Source organism: Desmodus rotundus, chromosome 7 (assembly GCF_022682495.2).
Source record: "Desmodus rotundus isolate HL8 chromosome 7, HLdesRot8A.1, whole genome shotgun sequence".
NCBI classification, from domain to species: Eukaryota; Metazoa; Chordata; class Mammalia; order Chiroptera; family Phyllostomidae; genus Desmodus; species Desmodus rotundus.
In genome coordinates this window covers 34,368,624-34,389,493 of record NC_071393.1, presented here as the reverse complement: position 1 = coordinate 34,389,493, position 20,870 = coordinate 34,368,624, and the positions used below count along the sequence as shown (strand labels likewise).

The following is a 20,870-nucleotide window of genomic DNA, read 5'->3' as shown; positions in this document are numbered from 1 at the left end:
GTGCCCTGCCTGAGCTTTCAAGTCAACTCTTTGGTCCCTTTTGAGTTCCTTATTCTCACCCCTGTCCCCTGAGCGTCCACTCGGTGGACGTGACACTGGGGCGGGGAGAGTGAAAGATGCGGGCCCTGCTCCCAAGGCCGCAGTCAGCGGCAGGCGTCCATTCTAACCTGAGTGCATCACCGAGTCCTTCGGGAGCCTGGCAGTGGACCTCCACATGAAGGGTCAGGCGTGGAAGGCGGCCTAGAGGGAAAAGAAGGAACGGCACAGAGGTGGGAGGAGGGAGGTGAGCTTGGGAGGATGTGGGGAGCGGAAAGGAAAAGACTGTGTTCACCCATCCTTCTCAGAGAGGGGGTGGGGGTGGATATGCTGAGAATACAGGCTTTTGGGGGTGCACAGGCCTGGTGTGAATCTAGCTCCGTCTCTGGCAACTCCGGCAAAATGAGCCTCCTTGAATCCCAGGTCCCTCGTTCTGTAAACGGGGTTGAGAGCACCTCCTTTACAGGGTTCCCATAGTGTGCCCACAGTGGGGTGACTATGGCAGCTGCCACTGGTATGATCTGCCGGACACGGTCCCTAGCGTTAGCTGGGACAGAGGTGTGAGTTTATGCGGCTCTGCGCCTGGGGGACTAGCCACCTGAACAAAGGTGTGGTGGGCCCAGCACAGCCGTGTGCTGGGTCAGCAGCATTGTAGGGGCGGAGGGGCTACCTGACAGGGAGGGAGTGTGTGATGGCAGGAAGAAGGCAGTGGTGACAAGGAGGGAGTCTGGGTGTGGGGGCAGAAGCAGACCCACGCCATGTGGGGAGCTCTGAAGAACTAAAGAACTGCCGCCTCCACTGAGTTGCCAGTGGAGCAACTGGCCAGTGGAAAGAACTGGCTCTCTCTCCCCCAGCTCCTCTCCCTGAAGCCTCGCCCGTCATGTCTGGGGCAACCTTCTTGGGATATCCCTCCAGCCCCTTGGGAAACAGGGCCCCTGAACAAGGCGCTGGTACCGAAACATCAGCTTCACCAGCACTGCGTGATGTGGTCCTGGGAAAGCCCTGCTCTCGGACTGCGGTTTGCTCGCCAAAAGTGGGGTTTCAGACTTCTTCCTTCCCTCCTCTGGGGCTGAGGAGGGCCCCAGGGACGATGAAGCAAGCTGCCTTTAGCAAGTGTCTAGAGAACAGAGGAGGGAAGTCGACCTCATCCCCTTCGAGCAGATGGGGAGGGCAGAGGTGCGGAGTAAGGCTATTGCACTGCCGAGCTTACCTCCAGTAATAACGGGGCCCATGTGCCAAGACCTTCACATCTCATTTCACTCTTACAGTAACTGGGGAAGTAGTATCATTCCCACTTGACACCTGAGAAGACCCAGCCTGAGAGGAGGAGAGTGACTTTCCCGAGGTCATCCAGCTAGAGGAACAGAGACAGGGCTAGAACACTGGTCAGCCTAGCCCTGGGACCCCGTCATGTCCCCTCCAGACCTCTCCTCTGACTTCCTCTAGCTCCCACAGACTGAAGGCCCCAGGCCAGGCTCTCCAATGGGCCACCGTGGCGGGTTGCAGGAGCACTGGGTTCAGCAAAGAGTGGTGAGCACCAACCAGGCTTCAATCCCCACTGGTTGCAGTGGGAACGTACCCAGCCAGCCCGGAGGTAGGAGCCTGGCTCAAGAGTCAGGTGGAGTGAGACTGACTCTGAACTTTGCTAATTGCACACTCTGGTCTCAGCCTGAACCTCTCTGAGCCCCCATATCCTCATCCGGAAAACAAGGAATGGAGGGGCCCTTTGTCATTCAGAGTACATAGGTTTTGCTGCCATAACAAGCTTAAACATCACAGAGATTTAAAACAGCTCAGCTACATTTCTTGCCTCGATTGCAAAGGGAGAGGAGGGCCTGGTCCTCACTGTCACTGAGGACCCCAGGCTGAAGGAGCTGCCCCATCTCACTATGAGCTCCCACACGCCAAGGAAGAGACGTGGCCAAGGCCAAATGGGCTGGCAAAGCTCCCTCACGTAGGTGACACAGGTGATATCAACTAACAGTTCATCCGTCAAAGCAAGTCACATGGCCTTGCCCACCTTCAAAGGGGAAGGGGAAGTGCATTTCCTCACCATGTGCCTACAAGGAGAAAACCGATCTTAGCAAATATTTCCTCGCTGAGGACCACAGGCACCTGTCTACAGGTGTAGCGTATACTAAAGGGAACGGGAGGCCCGGCACAGAGAAGGGGCCTAGTAACTATCATCTCTCTTCCCCTTCACTCCCTGCTCCTAGGAGAGCCAATCCCCCTTTCCGCTCTGGCTGTTCCCCACAAGTGGGCTGTTAGGGTGGATGGACAATCCCCACCTTGAAGATGAAGATGAAGACCTTTGCTTCTGAGACAGAGAGGGGTGCCCAGGGGCACACGGCAGAGCCAGCACAAGCAGACAGACGTCCTCATTCCCAGCTGAGCAACACCCCCCCAAGGGCCTCTTTTAACAAATGAAAACATAAAACCAGGATCAAATTCCATCTCCTGCAATCGACCAGGAAGTTCATTTCTGCTCCACAAATGTTCCTTTGGGCCCAGTGTGGTCTGGGTGACCCACCAGGCTGAGGACCCACCTCCCACTCAGCACCTTCCCTAATCCCTCAGGAAGACACAGCACTCTGTGGCCGGAGGCCACAGGCTGGCCCCAGAGTCCAGGGTGAGTAACCAAGGCCTGCCAGGGAGGGGATAGCAGGCAGGGAAGGCAATTTAGGCTTGAGTTCACAGCCACACAGGATGTGTGACCTTGGATAAGTCCCTTTCCCTCTTTGGCCCTCAACTCCCCCAGTTAAGGGATTGGCCTAGGTTCCCACCCCCATCTCTGACACTGGGATTCTGAGAGCTTCTTTACCAAACAGCGTTTCCTGCTCCCTAAAGTGGGAGAGAGAACCTTATCCATCCGCCCTATGCCTCTCTGCACTCACTGGGCTGGTCAGACCCTGCCTTCTTCTGAAGTAGCTCACAATCAGAGGAGGAGACAGACAGGTAACCGGCAAAGACCTGGTGGTGTGACGGAGGTGCACTCCCTTCAAGGAAGCTCTCTGGTTACCAGCCATGGCATGAGCCCAATTTCCTGCCCTCTCCCCTCTGGTCCTGCCATTGACCACCACTGGACTGGAGAAATCCAGGGGGGCTTCCTGGCGAAGGAGGAATTGGAGTTGGACTCTAAACCACTTAGCTGGGCAAGGAAGTGGGGCAGGTTGCAGGTTGAGAACAGCAGGAGCAGTGACTCGGAAGCAGCATGCCTCTGGAATGGGAGTGAGTGACAGATGTCACCTGGAAGATATATCTATTGACAAGGGGAAGCATAATTTCCGTGTTCTAGCAAATCTCCCTCTCTCTCCCCAGCTGTAGCCACAGGCAAGAGATGTTGGGGTTTTTCAGGAAGACAGAAGAGCTGTCAGCCAGCATTTTATAGTGCAGAGAAGGGATGCTGCTGGGAGGCCAGGGAGGCTTCTGAGTCTCCTGGGACTATGGGAAGGGGCCCCTTATGCCCAGTGTATTGGTACCAGCAACAGGACTAATAGTATCTCTTTCTGACACCTTACCGTTAGTGGACCACTTTGGGTCCATCTTCTTTGATCCTCGCAAGGTCCTGTGAGTGGCACTCTGTCCCACTGGTTCCAATTCCCAGGGAAGGCAAAAGGTTCGCCCAAAGCCAGTGGGCATGTGACATGTGCCCCAGCTGTTTGACTCTGTGGCGTGTCCGTGCCCTCGTCTTGGGAGTCATAGGGGCCTTCGTCAGGGGACCTCTCCCTGGCGAGCAGATGCAGCCACATTCTGGCATGGGCGGGGAAAGGGTTCCAGGCTTCCTGCTCTATGGCTTTCCTCGACTTCTTGAGGTTGAGGTGTCTTCCAAGGCCACCCTTGCTGAGCCTTCAGCCCAGAGACCCCAAGTGCCCCGAACCCCAAATTACTGTAGAGCCTCTTTCCCTTGAAATAAGACTGGCAAAAAGACCAGTTCACTGGGTGAAGCTGTTTTGCAAGTGTGACTTCCAGGACTGTGAGGGTCGACGCTTAATTGCTGATGAAGCCAGAGCTTGACTGAAGGAGTCTGAACACCCAGGAGCAGTGTGGTGCTTTCTGGGTAGAAATGGGTAGTTAGCAATCACCGCTTGATACAAGTTTGAGCTTTTGTCATTGGCCTGAAGAAGGAACTATTCCCACTTTTTCCAGATTGGGTTTCCAGAAGCTCTAGGTGTGCCCCAGGCCACTTGATGCTAAGATCCCTCTGTCTTCACATGCCAGCTACTGTCTCCTTAGCAATTTCAGGTCGCACTGGCTTCTTCAGCAACAACCCGTTCCACACACCCTGCAAATTACCGGAGAGGAGGTGTCAGCTGCCTCCTTAGAGTGTGCAGGTAGCTTTCTGAGCACCATTCATTCAGGCCTCTGTCATTCACTCAAAAAAGAAAAAAGACTTCTTGGGTATCAGGCGCTAGGGTTATGCAGTGAAGGAGGCCGTCAGCTTCCAGCTCCCTGCCCGCAAATGGACGAGTCTCTCTTCTCCCCAATTCACCCAATTCAGTTTTCCATCAAGAGTGGCCTCTGGGTACATACCAGACGCGTGAATCTGCCATGGCTACTCTTTTCCAACTAGGTTTTCTCTTCTCCCCATCCCTCTCCTGCCTGACCTCTTCCTTTGACTCAGCCTCTGAAATATCTACTTGCCCTGTGTTAGCACAGGCTCAGGGTTGGCTTAGGAGAGCCACCAGCTCCCCCCACCCATGCCTGGCTCACTGCAGCCCCTGTACCCTCCCACCGCCTGCCGGCCTGGTCTCCCAGTCTTGTGCTAGCCACGCATGGCCTCCCCACCTGTGACGACCCTGCGGGACTGCCCTTTCGTCCCTCCCTCCCTCCATCCCAGTCTTGAGACTCCTCCATCTTTAGATGTGGCTCGCAGTCCCCAACCCAGCCTGGGCCCACCACTTGGCAACTGCAGTCTACCCTTCTCCCATTGTGGTTGCTTCCAGAATGGAGGAATTGGATGCCCAGGGCAGGGTGCTCCACTGCACCCAGCCCCGGCCTCCCGGGCCTGCTGGGTGACTCACCCTGCTCCACCCAGTCTGCCCCCTGCTGGAGGGCCAGGGTTGCTATGACGACCCTCTGCCTGTTTTTCCCTGCGAGGAGACAATTGAAAAATAACAGGAAAGACAGTTTTATTCTGTGTCCCACCTGGGAGCCATTTAAGCTTCCCCACTTCTTTTGACATGTAATATATATATTCTTTTGCTTTTACGATTATCCTGAAATCTCATGTCCTCTTCTCTCTCAATACAAACCCTCACGGCAGAGTCTCTGAGAGCTTTGGGTCTTAAAAACAAACGTGCGTGCACACAGAGACGTCAGGTTGGCCTCCTGATGCTTGTCAATGGACAGCAAAACCCCAGGGGCCAGGACTGCTCTTCCTCCTCACATCGCACCACACTTCACAGTTTGCAGAGACCCGTTGCATCCCCTCTCATGCGGGAACCTCACGGTCGTATCACCATCCCTCCATTTTTCATGGGAGAGAGGCTGAGGCTTGGGGGTTTCTGTGGGTTGACCACGTCCTGTGGCTGGGACTGGAGCTAAGGCTTCACGACTCTAGTTCTATGTTTTCATAGCTGACCCCTTGGGATGATAGAGTTGAGGAGGTAGAAGGACCCCTACTCTTTCCTTCTCCCCACTCTCCCCCTGGCAGGGCATCGCTCTCTCAGTCATAGTGTTGGGAACGGCTTCCTTAGAGGGACACCCTGTGGAAGCCCAGCCTGGGCAGAGGGTCCAGCTGGCATGCCCAGATCTCCGACTTGTCTTTGGGGGTCCCTTGGTTTCTGTCCTCCGGCTAGAGCCCTTCTGCAGCCACCTCTGGACCCCAGCTGACCAGATTCTCTACCCTGAGCCAGCAGCCACAATCCCCACCCCCGACTGCCTCTGTGCCCTCCTCCCCACTCGCAGTCCTTTCCTTCCCGCACTTGTCCCTTGGCCTTTGCTCCTCGTCTCTGATGCTCACTCTGTGTGACAGGTTCCCATGGGTATACGCCTCAACCTTACACTCGCCGTAAGCACGTGCATTGCTGCCGACCTCACATGTGCATTTCCAACAACCAGACATATTTTTTACAAAGTCCTCTATCTCACCAAACACGGAACACAGGCTTCACCACCCACTATGTTTACTTTGAATTCATGAACATTTACACAGACCACAAATTAGCCTGGCACATCCAACTGACCCTAACCTGTGCGCTCTATTAAAACACATTTTTACATTGTCAGCCAAGGAGGGCTCTGGGTTTGCAGATAATACAAGGGCTGTCCTGTTGTGCACCCCTGTCCCCTCCAGCTGACCTCCCCGAGCGTGCAGGGTTGAGGCTCATGCCTTGGATGTGTCTTAAAGGCACTTACCAAAGTTTGGACTTGGGGTACACAGTTCAAGAGCCACCACAACACATGCAGAGCTGAGAGCCTCCTGGCCTTACAGGGGTGCTATGGGTGTGTGTGCAGGATTTCTGGGGCCACTGGCATGTCTAAACACAGGTTTGAGGCCTAGGCTGAGGTTCCTGTTGCCCTCACCTTGGATCCTCTGATAACAGGGAGCAGACTGGGGTCCTAGAGGAGCAGGGGCTTGCCTGAGATCTCCAGCTCTGGAGAGTGGGGTAAGCACAGGGCGACCCTCAGAAGGGGGTATGGGTTGCTCAGCATGGTCCTAGGACTGGGGGGCTTGGCCCCACCTCATTTGTTGCTACCCAGGGCTCCACCTATCCAGTCTTTCTCTTTCTTAGCAGGGTCTCTGAGGCCCAGAGAGGGCAGGTCAGAGTTGAGCCAGACTTGCTGGAACTCTGTACCTGCTGGCCTCAGGACAGGTCATCCTGTGTTAGAACTACAATCTTCAGTCTTAGAATGAGCATGTAGACAAACATGGGCTCAAATCTTGGCTCTCCCACTTTACAGAGAGCTGGGGGGGGGAGGGGCGCTGCTGCCAGAGTGGCCCTGGACACGGTTGCATGGACATTCAGCTCCACCCAGTCATGTGTATGGCCTTAGGCCCATGACCGCCCTTTTTTGGACCTCAGTTTTCCCCTCTGTAACATGGGGCCGATAATGCATCTGCCTGTGAGTTCATTGCATTTGAAGTGTCTGGCCCAGCCTGGCATGCGGCAAGTGCTCCTTCAATGCTGGCAGTATGGCTAATGTTAATATCGCAACTATAACTGTATCTGAGTGATCTTGGGGCTCAGTCTCCTCTTCTGTAGGATGGAGGTATAATGCTACCAAAGTTCCTTATTACCCAGGTCCCTCAGCCGCCATCCCACTGCCCTGCCTTCCTAGACACCCCAGAACAGAGCCCAGAGAGGGGAGGAAAGAAGGAGACAGGAAATAAATATCTCACTGTCCATCTGTCCGTCTGCTAGCAAGGGTGGCATCAGTTTTTATCTAAGTGGGAAATCTGCGAAGTAGTCAAAAAGTAGGCCTCTGTGGCTGCAGCAGCCCAGCTGTTCTCTTCCAGGAAAAGTGCTGAGGGCTGAAAATAGATAAAGGAACAAGGATAGGAAGACACAGGAAAGAAGGAAGAGAGGGGATGGAGGGAAGGGCAAAGTAGACAGGGAAGAGAGGGGCATGGGGCAGGGCAGCAGGAAGCAGCCCAGTGGTTCGTCAGGGCCCTTCCAGATGCCTGGGCCAGCATTCAGCAAGGCTGCCCCCGGCCAGCACCTGCTCTGAGCCAGCAGCTGCTGCATGCTCACTTGAGCCTGGGCTCGAAGGCAGCACCACCTGTGATCATTAGGTTGCCATTGTACCTGTGTATCTTCCTGCTCAACATCAGGGAGGCCCTTGGACTCTTGGTCTTTTAGAAATGGTGGCATCTCAGCTGGGGAGGGAGACCTTGGAGAGGAATTTCCAGGCTTCTGCTTGGCCTCTGACCATATTCTGACTCTGTCCCCACAATGGGCAATTGTGGCCACTCCATGGGCTTTGTACAGACCTACAGTCCAGCCTCTGCACCATTGCACCTTCTCCTAGAATGTCTGCCCCCCTGTCTGCATGGCAGGGTCCTACCATTCCTGCAAGACTGCCTCCTCCAGGGAGGCCCTTAGGATTCCCTCCCAACCCCTGGGGCTCATTTCTCTTCCCTTTCCGCTCTGATCACTACTGACCTGCTGTCAGACTCTCCTGTGAGCTGGGCCTGCCTCTCCCCTGGCCTATGCTCTGGCCCGTGGACCAGGGCCATTTCATCTCTGGCTTCCTAGTGCCTTCTGTCAAAGGGAGCAGGACATTACATAGCAGAGCCGGGTTTGAGAGCCGCTGGGGTCCTTGGGCTCTCAGCAGGCCACCCACCCATCTCTGGACTCCCACTAGGGTGGCCACTAGGGAAACTGCCCTCCCTATTTCAGAATATCAGTGCCTGCAAATAGGCGGTTAGAGCAATGAGTTCTAAGTCCCAGACCACATAGCCGCCCAGCCTAGAGCCCTCCCCACACCGCTATACTCTTCGGAGAGGGTGTACCTGCTGGTCCCAGCTTTGTCACTTACTTCTCTGTGACCTTGGGTAAGGTACTGTGCTTCTCTGTTACTCTGTTTTGTCACCTGTAAAATGGGGATGCCAACAGAGCCTTCCTCATATAGTTGTTCAGAAGGCGAAACAAGTTATCGCCTGGATTATAGGAGGCCCTAGTGCCTGGCTTGGAGCAAAGGCTCAGCAAGAAGTAGACATTTTAATTTTTCCCTAGGGCCTGTGGCAAGGCCTTTCCTAGTCCTGGACGCAGTTTAAAGTAGCACAGGCTCCCTGACCGTCTGCTAATCCCAGCCCAGAGACTTATGGGGACAGAGGTGCCTCAGGGGCCCAGTGGAGGAAATCTCTCCTGCTGGAGTTTCAGGCTGGGAGAACGGAGTGGAGAGAGTATCAGGAAGACTCTGCCTGGGGCTGGCCTTCCCACTTCACCCTGAATGTGGGTTTATACTTCGCCTCGGCTGCTCCTGGGAGGGATGGCTGGCTAGCTTTTGCCCTGGCCCTCCTGGGAATGGAGAAAGCCCAGGTTCCTGTCATGCTTCTCCTGCTCGTAGATTATGACCTATATTTGGGGGCACAAAGAAGAGGGAAGGAGAGCTTGGCCCTCTCTATGAATTGTAAGCCACAGACCAGTCCCCTCACCCCTCTCCACCCCCGCCCCGCCCCCGTCAGCTTCCTGGGTTGCCATGGCAGCAGGAGCTGGAAAGGAGGGCTCCTTATGGGACAGGACCAGCATGCCAGCATGTGTGGCCATGGTGGGGGTGCCTCCGCGTGCACGCCAGCTTCTCCTGTAGGCTGGGGTGTGGTGGTATGGGGGGGCCACACCCCCTGACAAGCAGCACGAGCACAGGCAGGAACAGTCAGCCCCTTTACTGACTAAGGGGGCGTAGGTGTGTCTGCCCCCATCACATCCCCACCAGGCTTCAAGCGGAAGAGCCTTCACCACCCTTTACATGCCGCTAGGCCCTGCACGAAGCAGGCAGTTTAGGCAGTGCTGTCCCAATTTGTAAATGGGGAAACTGAGGGCTGCTCAGACACTCGCTCATTCACTGCACTCAGCCAGGCCGAGTCTCTTTTAGGGCCTCCCAGCCCCCTGGCAAAGAAGGTGTCTGAGGGCCATCTGGGATCTTATGCTCCTGGGCCGTCTTCCCCTCCACTCGAGTGAGGCTGGCTAACAGCCACGACAAAGGGAGAATTGTGTCAGCAAAGTCTTTTTTTTAAGTATATTTTATTGATTATACTACTACAGTTATCTCATTTTTTTCTCCTCTTTACCCCCTTCCACCCTGCACTCTCCCTCCCACCAAAATTCTGCTCCCTTAGTTCATGTCCATGGGTCGTACATGTATGTGCTTTGGCTTCTCCGTGTCCTATACTATTCTTAACCTCCACCTGCCTATTTTCTACCTACCATTTATGCTTCTTCTTCCCTGTACCTTTCTCCTCTCTCTCCCCCTCCCTCTCCCCACTGATAACCCTCCCTGTGATCTCCATTTCTGTGATTCTGGTCCTGTTCTAGTTGTTTGCTTAGTTTGTTTTTGTTTTTGATTTAAGGTTCAATTGTTGATAGTTGTGAGTTTTTTGTCATTTTACTGTTCATAGTTTTGATCTTCTTTTTCTTAGATAAGTCCCTTTAACATTTCATATAATAAGGGCTTGGTGATGATGAACTCCTTTAACTTGGCCTTATCTGGGAAGCACTTTATCTGCCCTTCCATTCTGAATGATAGCTTTGCTGGATAGAGTCATCTTGGATGTAGGTCCTTACCTTTCATCACTTGGAATACCTCTTTCCAGACCCTTCTTGCCTGCAAGGGTTCTTTTGAGAAATCAGCTGACAGTCTTATGGGAACTCCTTTGTAGGTAACTGTCTCCTTTCCTCTTGCTGCTTTTAAGATTCTCCCCTTATCTTTAATCTTGGATAATGTTATTATGATGTGCCTCAGTGTGTTCCTCCTTGGGACTAATTTCTTTGGGACTCTCTGAGCATCCTGGACTTGCAAGTCTATTCCCTTTGCCAGATTGGGGAAGTTCTCCTTCATTATTTGTTCAAATAAGTTTTCAATTTCTTGTTATTCTTCTTCTCCTTCTGGCACCCCTATGATTTGGATGTTGGAATGTTTAAAGTTAGTTGTCCCAGAGGTTCCTAACTCTTCTTCATTTTTTTGAATTCTTTTTTCTTCATTCTCTTTTGGTTGAATGTTTATTTCTTCCTTCTGGCTCAAATCATTGATTTGAGTCCCAGTTTCCTTCCATTCACTGTTGGTTCCATGTATATTTTTCTTTATTTCACTTTGCATAGCCTTCACTTCTTCCTCTATTTTGCATCTGTACTCAGTCATTTCTGTGAGCATCCTGATTACCAGTGTTTTGAACTCTGCATCTGATATGTTGACTAACTCCTTGTTGCTTAGTTCTTTTTCTGGAGCTCTGATCTGTTCTTTCATTTGGGCCATATAGTTCTTTGTCTCAGCACACCTGTTACATAGTAAGGGGTGGAGCCTTAGGTGTTCGCCAGGGTGGAGCAACCCACTTCACTGTAAGGTGGTGCTGTGTGTGGGGGAGGGTCAGAGAGGGAACAATGGTGCTTGCTTGGTTCTCACCAGCTTTCAGTCACTTCCCCCGCTACCCACAAGCAAATTGGGCCCTTCTGGTGCTGATTCCCTGGTGGGTGGGTTTGTATATGCTCTGGGACCCCATGGGTCTCTCCAACCCACTCTCCTGTGAGGCTAGGAGTTCCTCCCTCCGCTGCAACCCCCACAGGTTTTTTCAGCTAGAGGTTTTGGGGCTTTATTTCCCCAAGCAGGAGCCCTGGGTTGCGTGGTCTGTCTCACTCCCCATTTGTTCCTCTGGCTTATCTGCACACAAATATGGGACTGCTGGGTCTGCCAGCTGCCGCCTTGCCCACCTGTTCTGCTGCCTTGCCGTGAGTCCTCTCCGCCCTGGCTGCCCCTCTCTGCTCCTCCTACCAGTCCGGATGAATGTGGGCCTCCCACTGTGTAGGGTCTTCCAGGGCTCTCCGCCGTGGACTGCTGGCCCAAGCCACACCATTTATCCAGTGAAGAGAGGTCCTCCGTGCCACCCTAAACCTCTGTGACTGTAACCAGGGCCAGACCTGGCTGTTGTTCCTGGCTTTACCAGGGCAAGTCACCTCCACTTTCTGAGCTTTAGGGTTTTTTTGTAATCTGTGAAATGGTCACAACAGTCCCTTCCGCACATGTTGCTGGAGAGACTGAGGGAGCCAGCCAGCAATATGGTCCTTAGATTCAGGAATGGCCAGTGAGAAGTCAGCCAGGGCTCAGCTGCCCCGGGCTCAGCTTGGCTCTGGGGCCCATTTCCTGTCATCTCGGGCACATGTGCTGGTCCTTTCTTGCCCTTCGAATGGCACTCACTCTGCCACCGAGTCCAACCTTGTTTCCCAGGTGACAGAAATGCCTCAAGTGGGTGGGGGGGCCAGAAGGAGCAGGTAGATACTCAGGTCTGCCCTGGGACCCCTGGAGCCAGGGCATCTCCTCAGCCACCTGCCCCTAGGCTCTGGTCTGCCAGTTGTGGGGGGTGAGCCTCCAGGACAACCTGGGCAGAGAAGGGGGAGAGAGGGATGCCACCACCCAGGTACAGACCGCAGGTGCTGCTCCTCCCCAGCACAGCCAGGAAGCCCTGAGTGGGGGCTTGGCTTTTCTGACTGTGGTGAGAAGTCTTGGGGAAAAGTCCTGCCCAGGAAGCCTGCCCCGTTGCACACAACGGAAATGCCCCCCGTGTCTGATAGGGGCTGCCGCACAGCGCAGGTGTAGTTTTTAGCAAAAACGCTAACTCAGCAAACTGGATACACACCCAAAGCAGACACGTCTGCACCAGCTACACTGCAGGTCAGTGTGGTCAGAGTGCCGAGGGCCGACCACGCGCCAGTCCCTGTGCCCAGGGGCCTGAAGGGCTTGTTTCAGTCAATCCTCACACCCCTCTGGAGCAGGAAAGGGACTTGTCCAAGCGCTCTGCCCAGAGGGGCCCATATTCCAGAAGGTTTACTCACTCATCACACCCACCCTTCTTCCTGTTTGCAGGCACGTGGACGGACCCCCAAACCAACTTACAAAAACTTGTGTATTTATTCTGACATGTTTAAACTTCAGTCACCTTCAAAAGGCTCTCCTTTGGATGCAAGACACCTATGGAGTCATTTCTCCCACTGCTCAAAACCGTTTTCGAACGCATTAATTTTGATGCCTTTTGGGGAGTCTGCTGTTTTTTGTTTCACCTCTTCCACATCGGCAAAATGTTTCCCGTTGAGGACTTTTTTCATCTGGGAAAAAACAAGTCACGCGGGGAGAGATCCGATGAATAGGGAGGGTGGGACACGGCGGTCATGCTGTTTTTGTCAAAAACTGCTGAGCACTCCACGCGGTGTGGGCAGGTGTGCTTGTAAATCACCCGTCATGAAATGGGTAAACGCGGTGAAAGAGGCTTCAAAAAAAAAATTCACTGAACCCTCTCACAACACCACCAGCTGGTGCACTGATGCAGATGGGTTCCTAGCTGACTCACCTAGCGGGGGAAGCCTGTACTACAAGGGGCCCGCCCTCCAGAAGATAATTCTGGGGTTTTTTGGCCCTCCCCCTGCCCCCATCCCATACTACAGGGAGATGAAGTAGGAGGGCAAAAGGCCCAAGCATCCTGCCTGGGTGGGGGGGGGGCACAAGACTCTTAGGAAGGGCGCCCTTGTTTTTCACATCCCTACCCGAGATTTTCCCTTGGCTTGCTGTCTCTGGGCCACAGCTGTGGCTCCCCGCTAGGTGCACACACTAAACCGTGGAGGCTTGGGGTAAGCCACATTCCGTACCTCCTTTTCCCTGACCCCTGTGCTGACTAGTGGGGCGGCGCCCCAAGAATGGCAGGAAGGGGGTCTAAGCCCACATAGCCAGAAGAGGCCCCGCAGAAGTTCCTGGGCCTCCCTCCCTACCTGGGCCACCTCACACACGCCCCACAAGCCTCTTCCGTCAGTGCAGCCTGACTACCGATTCGCAGCACTTCTTATGGAGGTCCAGCCCAGGTAGGGGGAAAGAGGGCCTTCCTCGTCTTGGAGGGGCACCACGACCCCCAGTCCTACCCCCAGGGCCCTGCCCTTCCACCCGGTTCAGCCCTGGCAGCCTCCTGTGCCCCATCCCCTCGCAGCCCCCAGCACCCTCCAGGGGGCCTGGTCAGGTCTGCCTTCTCACCCCTGACCCTTTGAGAGAAGGAAAGTGAGCCAGGGAGATGGGAGAAAGCAGAGACAAAGAGGGTCAGACCATTGAGGGGTCAGGGAGGGGCCGATGCTGATCTCGGAGAGCCGTGAGGGGCGTGGCCTGACCTGACCAGCCCTCCCCCAAAGGCGAGCACCTGCCCAGTTCTTTGTAGCAGCGGGGGGCCATACCTGCACACCTTCTCATACTCCCCCATGCAGTTTGGCGCAGACTTCGAAACCAGAGCAACCGTGCGATCCTGGACAAAAGATGTCCTTGGGGCTGTCTGAGCACCCTGTCCCAGGCGCTGTCCCTTGCAGACTCCTCCCTCCCTCTCTGGCCAGGCTACCTGGCTATCGCGGCACGTACCTGTTGCCAGACAGACATGTGCCAGTGGCCGGGGGTCCTCGTGTAGCAAGAGAGCCCCTGGGAACACCGTGGCTGTCAGAATGTGGTGCTGAGCACCAGTCCTGACGTGGTCATCTCCCCCACCTCCTCCGGGGGCTGAGTGAAAGGCAGGAGGCCCAGTCCAGGCTTCAGCACTGACCTTCTGGGTGACCTTGGGCAGCTGGGGAGCCTCTCTGTGCCTCTGCAAAACAGGCCGCAGTGAGACAGACCAAGGCTGCACAAGATAAAATGAAGGGGGATAGAGAGGAGCCCTGGAGGGGAGCCCCAGCCCACAGTGTAGCTGATAAGAACCTTCAGGGTTCCTTTCCCTCTGGGAGAAGGAAACCACTGACAGAACTAATGGGGGTTATTTTAGAACTGGGGAGAGGAGCCTGTCTGCTGCCCAAAGCCCAAAGCCCACACGATGGGCCCAGACATACTCCACCCTGTGCCCGCCCTTGGAGGGTTATGGAGAGTGACCGGACTGCTTTTCCAGGGCCAGGCTGAGTTGGGGGCACCTTCCCCAGGCCCTTGGCCGAGCTGAGCACACCAGGGGCATCCATGTACCCAAATCAGGCTGCCTGGCTCTCCCTCCAGAAGGGAGTATCTGAAAGACTACAGACCCCCAGCCTGAGAGACAGTGGGTTTCAAGCTCTTCACCATCAAGGAGCCAAAGCGCCAGCATTCCCAGCTAACACTCCTACCTCTGCCTACTCCCCATAAGGCCACTTTGTGTTGGCAGCTCTGGCTCTAGAGCCCTGCCTCCCTCTTCCTTCTCTGCTCCCTGGGGGTGGGGACTCCCTGTGTGTGGTAGAACCTAGGGTGGGCCAAGCACTGGCAGCTGAACACCTTCCCTTCCTCCACTGTCCTCCTTCCTACTTCTGTCCTGGACTCAGGCCTTAATGGAGCATCAACAGGGCCTGGCAGAGGCCTGAGCTAATTAGGAGCCTGTGAGATCGGGGTGGGTGAGAGAAGAACTGCCCTGTGCTCAGGGGTCTGCTGTGCACCAGGAATATCACATCCATGCTGTCCCCTCCCCACTCCTCTCCATAGGTCTGATTGTCCCCAGGTAGTGTGAACGGAAAGCAACTCCAAGAGGGTGGGTGACATAGCCAAGGTCACGTGGCCAGCAAGAGGCTTCCCTGGGAAGTTCAACCTGCATGTCTGGCTCCAGGGTGCAGTTCTTTCCAGCACCCACCCGCTTCATTCAGCACATTAGCCGGACAGGACCTCAGAGTGCTTCCGGCCCCTGCAGCCTCTCGGCAGGTTACTGGGCGCGTACTTGCACACTGCATGATGGGAGCTCCTAGTCTGCTTTGGGCTCTTCGTGGCTGTGGGTCTCCTCTCTCTCCCACCACCCCTTGTCTCCACAGTGGATCAGGAGAGGGGGTGGGGAGTGGGGCATCCCAATCTCAGCCTCTCCCCACACCCACCCCTCCTCTCCCTCCCTGTCCAATCAGGGAGGGTGTGGGCGGGCTCAAGCAATGCCAAGCACCAACTGCCCCTTCGTGAGTCTTATTAGCTAACAGGTTGTTTATGGATGTGGCGTGACACCTTCCTTCTTCTTTATAACTTCAGTAATTTATAGGCATATTAGTGACCAGGCAGCGGCCCTGCGTCCCAACCAGACTGGATGATGCAGTGATGCAGCTGGGCACCTCTGCTGGTGTTTGCTTCCTCCCACCACCAGTTAGGAAGAAGCTCTCCTTCATTTCTGCACATAATTACGTGTGCTGTTATCCTTCACACGCCCCTGCTCTTAATCCCTTTGGAGAGAGCCCGGCCTGCCCAGCAGGGCCATGCTGGCCTGGGGACCCAGCTGGCCAGAGAATGTAGAAGGTGTCTAGACACTCCACCCGGGACAGAGATGCTGGCAACCTCAGCCGCGTCCCCTCAGCTGGGCTGGAGCCGCCCCGGGACCGTTGCCTCTCTGTACCATCCCGGGGCGGGGCCTTTGCACCTGATGTTCTCTCTGCTCAGGGCACCATCCCCCACCGTACAGCTGCTTGGTACCTACTCACCCTTCGGATTTCAGCTCAGCCTTCGCCGTGTCTGCCCATGCGTGCGTGACCCCTGCGCTTTCCTCACCTTAGCCTGGATTACGTTGTGCGTTAAACCTTCATATTAGACCGTGGCTATTTGGGGCGCAGAGAAAGCTGTATGAGTGTTGAGTGAATAAATGGGTAGGTAGGGATGGAAGAATGCCTCCACCTGCCCTACCACTAGGTGGAGCCCACTGAAGCCCCGACCCACACGCCTCCTCCAGGAAACCTGCCCTGACTGCAGCAGTCACACGTATCCCCCTTTCCTCCCAACTCCTCTAGACCCTCTTGCCCTGGGCTAGGGTCCCCAGAGGGCAGCAAGTCCTGGGCCCTCTGTCTGTGCCCCCAGCAGAAAACAAAGGGCAGCTCAGGATGGAGGGAGGGCAAACCCTGACCATCTGAGCTCTGCTGTGTGACCTGGGGGAGTTGGCCGCCTTCCCTGGAACTGTTTCCCCATTGGTTCTCTGGGGACAACAGTCCCTGCTTGGCTGGGTTGTGAGTTAATTTATGAAAGCACCTAATAGAGGGTCCAGTATGTTGCGGGTGCCCAAGCAATATTCCTCAACCTTAACCATCGTCTGTCTGTGAATTGAATCGAGGTAAAATTGAACTGAATTGTGTTAAGTTGAACCACTTTCTAATTCACGCCTTCTCTTGTCCACGCCATTTTTGTTTTTAGTCTCCCCTGCTGTGTAACTGGCTCCAGACTTGGCTTGTGGGAGCCTCTGCGAACATTCCAGATTGACTCATGCAGACTTTCCCAGCGTCTTGACCCACACCGACAAGGGGGGCGGGGGGGAGTCTCTCCTGTTCTCCAGAAGAATAGACCAAGGCCAGGGAGGTAATATGGCTTCCCTGAGTTAGTGGCAAGTGGAGGAACGAAGCCCTGGCCTCCCATGGGACTTGAAAGCCCAGGAATACCTCTCAGGAGGTCCTGTGCCTCCATGTCTTCCCCTGTAAGAAGGTATGATAGTTGAATGGACCCCGTGGGGCTGCTGAAATGATTAAATGGGTGAGAACCCTGTGCCTGCTCATGGCGAATACTCCAGAGGGAAGGGTTTGGGGCAGGCTCAACTCTGCTACCTTCCCCTTCTTCTCTCCCCAGAACGTAGCACTGGTGTTGATGATTCTCGTGCGTGTTTTTATACTTTTCCTGTATATGCTGGTATCCGTACACAGTCTAGGGTTTGTTTTTAAACCTTACATAAGTGGTACATGTTTTGTACATGTCTTAGGTTTTTTTTATCAACCTGGTGTTGGCGGGGTTACCCACACTGATGCAGGTAGTTCCAGCATATCTGTTTTCAGTGCTGCGTAGTATTCCACTGCGTGGTTCTGCCGCATTCTGTTTATGCCTTCTCCCAACAACGGACACGTAGGATACTTCTAGTCCCTCACTATTGCAAACACTATCCTTGTGAGTGGTCCTGCACTTGTCTTCCATGGATGCAGCTGTCCAGGATACTCTCCCAGGAGGGAGTTGTTGGGTCATAATATGTGCATCTTTTCAACTTTACTGGACGAGCACCTAGTCGCTGGGTCATTTCTCACCCTGGCCAGCAGCAGGCACTTTGCCTACGTTGTCTCAATGCCTAGCCCTACTGGGAGAAAGGAGTCTTTATGTCCATTTTACAGATGGAGCATGCATTCGTTATCAACTGCTTTATAACAAGTCACCCCCAAAACTCAGTGACTTAAAAGAACAAACGTCTTGCAGATTCTGTAGGTCAGGAACGCCGGCTCATGGTCTCTCACAAGACCGCAATCAAGTGGCCAGCCAGAGCGGCAGTCACCTCGAGACTGAACTGGGAGAGGGTCTGCATCCAGGCTTGCTCGTGGGGCTACCGGCAGGTTACAGACATTGGGTCCTTTCCACGTGGGCTTCTCAATGGGGCAGCTACTTACATGGCAGCTGGCCTCTGTCAGAGTGAATGAGCAAGTAACGGAGGGAAGGTAGCCAGGATGAAAGCCCGTGTCTTTTTGTAACCTGACCTCAGAAACGATATATTGTTTCTCCTGTAATTGAATCGACAGTCCAGGCCACACTCAAGAGTAAGGGATTGCACATGCAAGTAGGGGAGAGTACCGAAAGGCAGGGACAATTGGGGGTTACCTTAGGGGCTGCCTATCACAGGGCAGCTGAGGCTCAGAGTGGTGAAGTGACTTGCCTAGGGTCACACAGCTCAGAGACAGAGCCAGGACTGGAACCCAAGACTGCGCGGCCCTGAGGCTGGGCACCTTCTGAGCTGCCGTGTTGCCTTTGATTCAGGTTAGTAATCCGTTCCAACTTAACAAGTTTCCTGCACAACAGAACTCAGGACAAATGCTTAACAAGTGGATTTGCTAATCGCACTGCCTGTTTAAACACGTTAGCTCAAGTTCCCCCTGACATGACCCTCGGGGACAGTGGAGCCCAGGCGCATAGGAGAAGTTGCTCTGCCTGGAGCCCAGATTCCTAAAGAGCCAGGGAGTGGTCTCTTCACGAAACTGCCTTTTGTGTTGGCTTCTTCGTTTTTGTTCTCAATTCAGTCGTTTGGGGAGTGTGCGTGTGTGTTTAAGGAGAGCTAACTGCAAAGTCGGAAACATGGGACTTCGGGGCAGGCAGAGCTAACAAGCCCCTTCACCGCCAGCCCCAGAGAAACTTCCTGCTTCCAGCTACCGTGCATGTGGGAACCAGGCGCTCAGCTCAGCAGGGCTGTGTGGCCAGGCTGAGCTGGGCCAGCCCTGGGACCTTGTCTCTCTACAGGCCCCCGTCTGCCTTGGGGCCTCCCAGAGCCTTTGACCTCTCTGCGGAGGCTGCTGCCGACATTGCTTTAGATGAGCGACTGTCACTGATGCTGGGGTACTGCCAGGGGAGATGTGGATGGCCTAGGCCCTGAGATGAGGGGAAGCGGGAATTGAGGCTTCAAGAGTACCCTTGGCCCCCTTGGCCCCCATGCCCTGGCCTCTTCCCCTGGAGAACCCAGTGATCTGTCCCGATTAGTGGAGTTCAGTCAACTTTAATTTGTTCTCGTCAGGGGTCTGGGTTGTTGTGGAAACTAGAGGCGGCACAAAACCAGTCCCTGCCTCCAGGGCATTCCCGATTCTCGAAGGCCGAAGGTAGAGGCCTATCCTACCGAAATGCCACAGAGGTGAGCCTGCAGGTTCAGGGGCAGACAGCAACCATAACAGTGAGTATAATAACCATGCAAATACCTGCATTTATCAAGCACCTACTGTGTGCCAGGCCTGGCATCAAGTACTGGATATATATTGTCATGAGATCCTCACTCCAACCCTGTGAAATGGGTTCTACTGATATTCCCATCTCACAGAGGAGGAAACTGAGGTCCGGAGAGGTGCCCAAAGACACCAAGGCCAGCTCAGAGCAGGAGGCTGAGGTGCTTAGAGCAGGCTTCTGGAAGAAAAGGACCACACAGGGCACTGATTTTTGAAGGGGAGGCGGGGAAAGGATGCAAGATAGCAGGTTTCAGGTCTGAGAAAGCCATTGCTGTCAAGACGCGCAGCAGTGGGGAATGCCAGGAGAGACGCTGCCCCAAGGAAGAAAGGGTGGGCTGTCCACACTTTGCCCTTGGAGTCTTGGCTTCAGCCTGTGCCTGTATGGATGTCCCTCCGTGTTGACCAGCACATCACCGCTTCCACTTGGACCAGCCACTGTGGAAAGGCGATCTGTTCAGCTGAGCCCCAGGGTTCCTTCCTTAGCTGGTGACCAATGCAGGTGGTGGAGGACGGGGAACTGGGGTATATCTGGACAAGCGACCCTGAGTAACACCTTTCCCTTTTAGACACCTTGCCCCAACCCTCTGTAATGTGCCTAGGTGGGACCCTGGTATTCCTGAGTCCCTTCTGTATCTTGGAGGGGGGGTTAAGAGGGGGCAGGAAGGCCCTAACCCTGGCCATAGCTCCAGACCTACCTCCTGGACAGGGCTTTCCTGCCATCCCCCTCTGGGGACGCCATCCCTTGCCCCACCCCATAGCTTCACCGGCGTAGGCTCTGACCTATAGATTTCCTGCCATTGCCCGGGCCACTTGACTCTAGCCTGAGTCTTGGGGACTTCATGATCCCAGTAGACTCAGCAACTGTTAGCATGGTGGGCTGCAAGAGTGCAGGGCTCCTGCCGTGGCTCCCGGAAGCTACAGGGCCCCCAGCTTCTGGGGCTTCAGCCTTCTAGGGACTCAGGTCACTCAGGGAGCCCCCACGTGAGGCCTCATCCCCCTCTGCCTGATGTCTAGGCAAGGCCACAGGGACCTGAGTGTAGAGACCCCCAAGCCAACACCTCATTGCACACCTGGGGACACTTTGTCCAGGGAGGGGCAATGGCCCTCTCAAGGTCACACAGTAAGTTAATGAGAGAGCTCAGAGTCAAATTTACGTCATAAAGTGGGGACATGGGGACTTCCAACTGGATGCTGGGTCCAGTCCACTCCCCCCAACATTGCTCCACGCCCACTGCTGCTTGCCCAGCCCCCCACCTGTCTCCTGGGCTCCTGGTTTTCATTTTTCTTGCTAATTAGAGGTCTCACCAGTGACTCCACTGCCCCAGCCACTTTAGAGCTGCCACTCATTTCAAGTGCCTTCAGAAATAATCATCCTTGTAAAACCCCACGGGCTGCTGGGATGCAAGTGAGCAGGCACTCAGGCAAGCCTGTGTGTGCCACCCATTCCTTCCTGTGCTCTCAGGGGGCCCAGGCCTGCCTCCTGCGTCCTCAGCCCCCCAGAGTGAGGGAGACCAG

The 20,870-nt window shown here is 54.7% G+C and overlaps 1 protein-coding gene across 6 annotated transcripts in view; it reads left to right on the top strand.

The window, feature by feature from the left end:
- The window catches only part of LINGO1 (leucine rich repeat and Ig domain containing 1), a 182,924-nt gene that overhangs the window by 142,884 nt on the left and 19,170 nt on the right, over window positions 1–20,870 (top strand). The window lies entirely within an intron of this gene.